This window comes from Cyclopterus lumpus, chromosome 2, assembly GCF_009769545.1.
Source record: "Cyclopterus lumpus isolate fCycLum1 chromosome 2, fCycLum1.pri, whole genome shotgun sequence".
NCBI classification, from domain to species: Eukaryota; Metazoa; Chordata; class Actinopteri; order Perciformes; family Cyclopteridae; genus Cyclopterus; species Cyclopterus lumpus.
The window spans coordinates 2,156,876-2,166,952 of NC_046967.1; positions in this window are offsets into that span (position 1 = coordinate 2,156,876).

The following is a 10,077-nucleotide window of genomic DNA, read 5'->3' on the forward strand; positions in this document are numbered from 1 at the left end:
CCTCTTTCTTTTGCCTTTTTCTTCTTCTTCTTCTTCTTCTTGCCGCCGATCCAGGAGGAGAGAGCGAGGAGCGGATAGTGATCTGAGAGCCCGACACTGATTGGGTTTCAAAGAGCTTGGCACCGGTCGGCAGCGGGAGGCAACCTGCCAAGAAAAGGTTCCTGTGTACTTTCACAACGGTAAATGGGAAGTTTAATCAGAGCTATATTCAAATGGTGATTTCCTGCACACGCACACACAAACACACACACATACACACACACACACACACACGTGTTACATAACGATACACACACGTGTGTGTTATATTCATGCAGGTGCGCCGTGGCAATGAGGAGCCTTTTCACACCCAGATATGTATGCAGGCACATGCAGATAGTCGCGTGGAGGCACGCGTGTGCGTGTTTGGTCACATTTAGACGTGCGCCCACACACAAAGGAGCTGCACGTTAAAGAGAGCTTCACTCTTTGACCGCTCGGTTCAAAGACACGCAAATAGAAACACAACATGAACAACAAATGCATTGTTTGTTTTTCTAAATGTTTCAACTGCAGACTTACACTGTATTTTAGCAACGTCATGTTGTGGGGCTGTTGTTTTGGGGGTTTCTGGTTCCATTTAGTTTGTAAACTCATTTTCAAACAGATATGAGGCAACAGAAAAACAAATGTTGCATTGAGAAGGAAAGGACACCTCTATATTGTGGCGACGAGCACGGCGCCTCACGTTGACGTCAGCGCGTATGCAGACATGTGAGCTTTTACCTTTTTGATTTTGACTTTATTGTCCCAGAACCACATAAGAAAATAAGATGTAGAGGCTTTTATGTGTGTTTTAGTGTTTGTTTTGATCGAGAAGACAAAGTTATTCGTCCGCGATGTCATGTTTTATGGAACAAGTTGTGCTCTTTAGTTCTGTATTGTCTTACAGGTGCGTGAGGGCTGGGAACTCGTCTGTGAATAACAAATCAACTGACATCACGTCAGCTTTGTGATTAGAAAACATTTTATCTGTCAGCCCTGGAACACTCACGTTGAATAGTGAGTGCAGCCTCACTCAGCTAAAATTGGATTTACAACCACAACACACGCACACACACACACACACACTTGACTTGTGCCAGCAGTGGCGCCATGCGGCATCCGTCGAGCTTCAAAGCCTACAGGGGAGCGCGACCACAGCCAAGCCTGTGAGTCTCAGGTGCGGTGGGTCTTAGCCAGACGGCAGATGTATAGAGAGCTCCCACAGCACTGATCCCCATTAGATCTCCACAATTACCCCCCCCCTCCCACACACACACACACACACACACACACACTCCCCACACTCCCCTCCCGAATGAAAATTCTGCTTCAAATTAGCATCTGGCTCCCCGGGGCTGCGAGGGCCTCCTGTTAGTTCAGACCGGGGTTGATGTCAGGTAAGCGGGGCGACTGGCGATCGCCGCCGTCCTCGGCGATAATTACATCGTGACCGTTTGACCCGAGTCATTTAAGACGGGGGAGGGGGAGGATAAGGGTGGAGGAAACCACCACTTCCTTTCTTCACCACAACACTCACCCCCTCACCGCCACGACCACCCACACACACACACACACTCACACACTCTTTATATTCTCAGATCTCCATTATGATGAGAGGAGCCACTTATGTCCTCTTGTTAAGTACACCAATGACAAGCAGGGAGGAAAAATGTGAGGACGGGAGGAGGAGGGCGAGAGGCATAAAAAAAACAAAAAAAACCCTCTTTGACGGGATATTCTCACATTCCCTTTAAACTATCGTGGTTTTTGTGAATATTGTCAATTAGAGGAGTCGGAGAATCAACTTTCCAGCCCATAGAGCGACTCCTTTCACTTTCATCTTCTAACCCAAGTGATCCCGTCTCGTTTCTCCCACCGGGTACGACTTCGCTAATAGACCCCCGGTTGCATCCGGTGTCAAGGTCTGGATCTGAATAATCTCTGTGTGAAGTAATGTCCTCTGTTTACGAGCCATTATCCGTTCAGTCCCTCTCTTTGTTACCCTCCTCTCTCGGCGGGAGCCTAATTGCGTTATCCAATATGCACTCCCCTCTTTGATCACTTAGCGGGCACTTAAGGTGTCTGCTAGAGTTGCTGGAAATTGTCGGAATAAAGCGGAAAAAAAAGGGGACGTTAAAAAAAGACGGCGAGCTGTCGGCGGCGAGAAAAAGGCCTCCTTAATTGCGACGGGCCTTTGTTTCGTGGAGCCGATAGGTGCCACGGGCGGCTCTGACACCGGTCTGTGCGAGCACTTGACAGTCTTATTCTCTCAAGTTGAAAACACAGGAGACAGATGTCGCAGAGGAGCCTCGTCGAGGCCATTAGGGGACGGGAGGAGGTAATTAATACACAGACGCTGACGGGGAGCTGACAGGTAAAATGTATACTGTACGTCCTGACTTCGATGCAAAGGAAACGCTCCCGTCTTAACAAAGAAGCAAAAAGAGAATCGAAGACGAGCCACAAAGTACAACTTGTTTGTTTAACCAAATGCATTTTGAAGGAAAACATCATTCTTTCTTCTTTTTCCAAAAGCAGGAAGTGCAACAGATATCCCGAAGCCAAAGCCCACGGTGTCACCGCGGCTCGGTCCAGAGATCACAGTCTGTTCCATTCTCCTTTTTAACCAAACGACAGAAAGCTCGCCCGATTGTTCCCTTAATTCATTTAGTTTTATTCCACATAAATAGCCGTCTCGACTGGAAAGAGATTAGGCCGATTTGCATGGAGCCGTCGCACATCCCTGCACATCCCCAGGTAGCGTTAGCCGTGTGTAAACACAGCGTTAGCCTTTAATGTGCCGATCTGCTGACATGCCTCTCCCACCTCGGTCGCCGGCTGCCCTCATTTCCATTCCACGGGCTCTATAATTGCATTGTGTATCCACTCTTCTCTGTTTCTTCTTCTTCTTCTCCCTCTCTCTGTTGACGAAAAATAAAACGCCTGGCGAACACACCGTCCACGCTTTCTTTTCCCAGCGCCGGCTGTAAAAGAAACCGCCGACTGAAAGGTAAATAGCACTTTATCTGGCCTGTCACAGCAACGAGCCCGCCGAGCACTTTGTTTACCTCGCAGCTGAGTGGAAGTGGCTCAGGCCCTGCTGCCGGTGTGATACAGCCTCTAATTAGCTTTACCTGCTTCCCCCCTCGCTGGAAACATGAACTCCCCGTGTCGTTAAGCGTCTGCCGGTGCCTCCTTCCTCCTGCCCGTGTCTTCACTAAAGCCCCGCGCTCCCCCCTCTTCACCTCCTCCGACGGGTTCTCTTTGTTCAGTGGCCGATGGAGCCGTTTCCTCCTCCTGTTACTCGCTGACATTTTAATGTGAACACAAAAAAAGTGCCGCTGGTTTACGCAACTGGAATGAAATCCCCTTTCTGCCCGTGCAACACAAAGAAAACTCTTATTCTCTATTCTCATTAAATGGATTCTAGCAGAAAGTTGTGTCTTGCTCAAAGGCAACTAATCACTGATGGCTGAAAAGAGGGTGGGTGTTTCCCCCAGTGGCTGTTGGGAAACAAACCAGCAACCTTTAGGGCTGCCTCCAAAGAAAATGTAAGACTAAACCCCTAATCTGCTTCTCCTCCCCTCCTCTCCTTCCCTCTCTCTCCTCCTCCGGTGTGGTTAGCCGCCACGCTCCGCTGAGCCGCTCTCGCACCCCCCAGGAGAAAATGTGCGCATGCATATACTGTACGTGAACTTTGGATAAATAAATAAACACCGAGAGAGCTGCTAGATAATTGAGCACAAGTGATAGAGAGAGAGAGAGAGAGAGAGAGAGAGAGACTCTCCGGGGACGTTGGCAAAGAGACGGAGAGACAGGTATGATTAAACCCACAGTGATTTATAGGAAGGTGCGCCGCCCGCCGTCACGCTCGCTGCTCGTATTAACGTTTTTGTTTTGCATAGAACTCATCTGGAGACATGTGACCCCAACATCCCACCCACACACACACACACACACACTGCAGCAACCCTCCTGCCTTTGTTTTACCTTATTTATGCATAAGCCAGCTGGGCTTGTAGAGGTTAAAGCGAGAGCCTGGGCTCTTGTCGCTGACCCCTGCGTCGGTGTTTGGCTGCCGTCTCCTCGACGGTCCTCCTGCTGCAGGAGCACGCTGATGGGAGGAGCTGGGGGAATGCACTGCTCTCCTTCTGCAAGAGTTAATAACTCCTGCAGCAGAGGAGGAATCACCTCTTACAGAACGCATGTATTTATTATCTGTTGCACATCAGCGCTTCATTAAAAGCCACTGTAGTAACATTTTCTATTTAATTAGCTCATAAAAAAACTACAAGAACTTCAAGATAAATGCACGCTCGTCTCCAGAAAGATAGAGGCTCTTCTCACAAACACCACGACCCACAGCAGCTTTTACTCTATAAATTAAAACAGTATCAAATATGTCTTTAACAAGATTACATATAGTGTGGATATTGTCCACAAAGGCAGCATTAAAAGAAACATAATCTTAATAACATGCTCTACCTTTAAACATTGAATATTTGTGGAATGAAATGAACTTAGAGACGCTATATATATGTATATATTTATATATAATATATGTATATACAGTATATGTTTATATATAAATAAATATATAATATATATTTTTATATATATATAATATATTTATATATATATATATATATGTTTATATGTACGGTATAAATATATATAATATATATTTTGATATATATATATGACCACATTCAAGAGTGTCCTTTAAATAGCTGCAGGTTTGCTGTGATCCAATACTTTCTGTGATATTGATGTCCATCTCTACAAAAAGCAGCCATGCAGATAATTAAAGTGGAAATACAGTGTATTGTCAACCAGAAATCGATAAGGATGGAAATAGTGGTCGATATCCAATAGCGTTCATTCCAAAAGACAGACTCAGCTTCTTGTTCAGGCACACGTGAGTGAAGAGCCATCATCTCCAATAACCTCTAGATGTTTCCATCCCTCCTGATCACACAACAGCTGCTTCCACCCTCTCCACCATGTTGGATATGAACTGTTGTGTTGTACACATACTTCCTTGTGGTAAGTTGAGGTCAGTGGCCAGAGAGCAACAACAGAAATAATAGAAAAAGTGACATCCAGTGAATACTTCTATATTGTGAGATATTAGAACATCAAATCTAATCAGAGTTGACCTCCTCATCATCTCCAACGTCAACCTCAACATCACACCTCACCGTGTCGCTTGTGTTTCACGCTGAAACGCAACTCTAGATGGACGAGTTCCTAACGGACAACAGGAAGTACAAGGACAACAGGAAATACAAAGACAACAGGAAGTACAAGGACAACAGGAAGTACAAGGACAACAGGAAGTACAAAGACAACAGGAAGTACAAGGACAACAGGAAATACAAAGACAACAGGAAATACAAAGACAACAGGAAGTACAAGGACAACAGGAAGTACAAGGACACCAGGAAGTACAAAGACAACAGGAAGTACAAGGACAACAGGAAATACAAAGACAACAGGAAGTACAAGGACAACAGGAAGTACAAAGACAACAGGAAGTACAAGGACAACAGGAAGTACAAGGACAACAGGAAATACAAAGACAACAGGAAGTACAAGGACAACAGGAAGTACAAGGACAACAGGAAGTACAAGGACACCAGGAAGTACAAAGACAACAGGAAGTACAAGGACAACAGGAAGTACAAAGACACCAGGAAGTACAAGGACAACAGGAAGTACAAAGACAACAGGAAGTACAAGGACAACAGGAAGTACAAGGACAACAGGAAATACAAAGACAACAGGAAGTACAAGGACAACAGGAAGTACAAAGACAACAGGAAGTACAAGGACAACAGGAAGTACAAGGACAACAGGAAATACAAAGACAACAGGAAGTACAAGGACAACAGGAAGTACAAAGACAACAGGAAGTACAAGGACAACAGGAAGTACACGGACAACCGGAAGTACAAATACAACAGGAAGTACAAACATAACAGGAAGTCGCACACAGCACCACAGCTCCGCGAGCTGATATATGCACGTGCACGCTCCTGAGGAGTGTGCAAACATTCCCGTCGTGCCGAACCGAAAGTGTTCTTTCGGCTCTAATTGAAAACGTGTCGAGGGCCGCTGATGACGGAAAGTAGAGTGAAACCGGGAGCCTGCATGCGTTATGACAATATCTCCACGCTGGTTAAATGATGATAAGGCTCAGGTGGCTCATATTAACCTGGGAGAATAGAGGCGCCGTATTTCCTCCATGTTAAAGCGCCGGTGCGCGGCGTGGGCGTGGGGGGGGCTAATTGAATTCCGGGCCGTCATACCTAGCTCGGCTACGGGCTTCATTGAGATTAATTACTCGGCGAGACCCCACGCATACCGCTCGGAGATAGCAGCCATTTTAGCTCGACGGCGTCCAGGACGACAACCTCAGCAACCTGAAAAGAGAGAGAGAGAGAGAGAGCGGGTGGCCAGACAAAAGGAGGCACTGATGCTATCGCCGGCGTTGTTGTGTTACCATTAATTAATTTCAAGGTGATTATACATCACTGAGCACGCTGTGGAGAAAAATGAGGGATATAGGCGGGTTGTGGTGGTGGTGGGAGGGAGAGATAAGCACAACAAGGCTGGAGGTGATATTCAAATGTTTCCAGGACAGACTAATAATAAAGGGTAGTAATCTAAATATTCATTTAGGGGCATATGCGTGTGTTTAATACACCTTGTAGCGAGGCATAAGGAACAATAGCGTATCGCCCTTAGCTGTGTTTGCAGCTGTGACCTACAAATCCCATATCTGAGCACGGTGCCATGTAGACATTAGCTTTACAGTGCACGGGGATGGGGGGGGGGGGGTATTACAGGAGCAATAAACGGTGTTTTACAACCCCGGAGCACTAAATAACCACAATGGATGGAGAACGGGACAATGGACTCTCTGGATCAAAACCAATGTGACAACACTTTGCCCGGATGGATGATTTATGGCTTTCAAAACATTACTTTGTAGCTTATCGTTACAAAAAATATATAATTTTCCTTCTCTTTTCTTTTTTTATTTCACAGGTTAATGATTCCAATACTTAGCATGGAGACATTTCAACCCCCGTCTCCTACAAATTACGTTTATATGCTACTAATTTGATTTGCATGAAACGTAATTGCTGCTTGGGTTCCGTCCAGTGGAGAGCTGCTGGTTTCCAGTGAAGGCAGCGCTGTGGTAATGGGAGAGGAATGGAGGACTTTCCCAGTGCAACTGAAGAGTAAAGGTGAAGAATCCAACATGAAATCATGCTTTAGTTGCACTCAGCGGATGTTTCATTGATAGAGAAGTTACCCTAACCCTAACCTCAGAACCCTAAGTGTGTTGCAGGACTGTTCAGGATGCAGAGAAGTCCGTCAAAACATCATTATGTTCATCAAATACAAGATTTGGGATGCATTATTGTTAATTACATGTTTTTTAAGTGAACGTATTTGCTGTTGTATATTAGGAGAGAACAAATGTAATTAATAGGATGAGTTGACAATGCTTCCCACTTTTATTGTGTCGATTTTTTTGCTTTATTGTTTATTCAGAGGGAGCCATATCACATGTTATCTATCACCGCATTAGATAATGTCAATCAAAGAGCATATTGGATATTGGACTCACAGGATATCTTTTTTTAAATTTTATTTTATTTTTTTATCAATCTAATAAAATGTTTGTTTTTTTTGGGGCATTTCATTCTCAAGATTTGACATTTTCATTTTTTTAATTTACCTTTAATTGATTTCTCCTTTCAATAATATTTATACTCCTTACTTCCAAAAAAGTCCTTCAGTCCTTCCGAGAGGGAATTAAAATCATTAAATAGAGTAAATATTGGGTTTAATTGTCCTTCATCTAACAAAACAACGTCAGACCTTTCCCCTGGTAGACGGGAGGTGCAAATAATAAAATAAAAAATAAAAGCGCTCATTGTTGTGCGTTTCCCTCCAGACCCCCACAAGCAGGTCTGAACTGGGTTCAGGTTTTAGCAGTACTGTCACACCCCCCCTCCACAGCAACACTTGTGATAAAACAATACACACCTTTGAGTATTCAACCAAACTGCAGCCAGAGGCTCACGTCAGCGCACTCCCACAGGAGCAAGTGGGCTTCAATTATCACCACACACACACACACACACACACACACACACTGCTCATCGCTACTGACACCAAGGATCATGTATTTAAAGGTATATTTAGATTGTTTTCTAATCAGTGAACAGTCACATGTTCCTCTTCTCGTCTGGACCCCGTGGACATGTGGAACAAAACAGGATCCTGAGGCGTGCACCGTACTGTGTGTGTGTGTGTGTGTGTGTGTGTGTAGGTGTAGGTGTGTGACTTGAATGCGAGCGCTCGGTCAATGGTCGCCACAAACGTTCGCATCTTGAGTCCTTGGTGGTGTGAAAGGAAACAAGAGCCAGCCTTGTATATATATATATATATACATATATATAAACATATATACACAAATAGCATGTCCTATTGAGTGTAATGTGCAAACAGTAACATTATTTAGAAGTTTTCCTTGGCTTGTGTTTTGCAAGTTAATGCTCTCAACAAATATTAAGAAAGCACAATATCAGCATGTCATCTTCATGAGGGGCATCATGGCCTCCAATGCCTTCAATGCATTCAATGCCTTCAATGCCTCCAATGCCTTCAATGCCTTCAATGCCTCCAATGCATTCAATGCCTTCAATGCCTCCAATGCCTCCAATGCCTTCAATGCCTCCAATGCCTTCAATGCCTTCAATGCATTCAATGCATTCAATGCCTCCAATGCCTCCAATGCATTAAATGCCTTCAATGCATTCAATGCCTTCAATGCCTCCAATGCCTTCAATGCCTCCAATGCCTCCAATGCCTTCAATGCCTCCAATGCATTCAAAGCATTCAATGCCTTCAATGCCTCCAATGCCTCCAATGCCTTCAATGCCTCCAATGCCTCCAATGCATTCAATGCATTCAATGCCTTCAATGCCTCCAATGCATTCAATGCCTTCAATGCCTCCAATGCCTTCAATGCCTCCAATGCCTTCAATGCCTCCAATGCATTCAATGCATTCAATGCCTTCAATGCCTCCAATGCCTTCAATGCCTTCAATGCCTTCAATGCCTCCAATGCCTCCAATACCTTCAATGCCTCCAATGCATTCAATGCCTTCAATGCGTCCAATGCCTTCAATGCCTCCAATGCATTCAATGTCTTCAATGCCTTCAATGCCTCCAATGCCTCCAATGCCTTCAATGCCTCCAATGCCTCCAATGCCTCCAAGGCCCTCAAGGCCCCCAAGGCCTCAGTAAATATGGTCCTTCCTGAACATTCACCTTGCAGCTCACGCAGGTTGTGAAAGATTTAAAGCGAGGAGTGATGTCACAAAGTCACAATCTGGAAGGAAATAGATGTTTCTTCTACTGTGCATGTAAAAGATGTGGAAACGCTGAAATGGAGTTCTGTTGAGCATGAGCCCGACCCTCCACACCATCCATCCCACACCTGAGCATTAAAGTGCACGTGTCCATACACGTGTGAACACATGCACGCACATCTGTACGTTGCTGACCAATCAGGTGCGTCTGCAGCAAACAGCAGCTCATCCGGCTCATTAGGGCCCGGTGCTCCTGAAACAAAGTGCACGTGGTCTTCCAAAGAGCACGAAGAGGTCCACCTTGCCGGTCGATGGTCTTGGTGGTGCGTGGGCGTCTGGTTACAGATACCTCCCTGCACCGGTCCCTCGCTGAGGGGGATCCGTTTCAGGGCTAATCGACAATATTGACAAATATCATATGCTACGAGATCCTAATACTCTGAGCTGCAGTTAACTCTTTGTAAGCTCTGTGCGATGGAATCAAAGACTTCAGGGCTTCATGTATGAAACGTCGAGGTGATATTCATGAGGATTAAAATCACGTCAGTCATCAATGTGCCCGATGTATCCTTTAAAATATGCATCTTCTACGTCGAGTATGGAGTGATTTATACGCATGTTCAGTTCTTCATTTAAGAACAACAATAACTTTACCCGG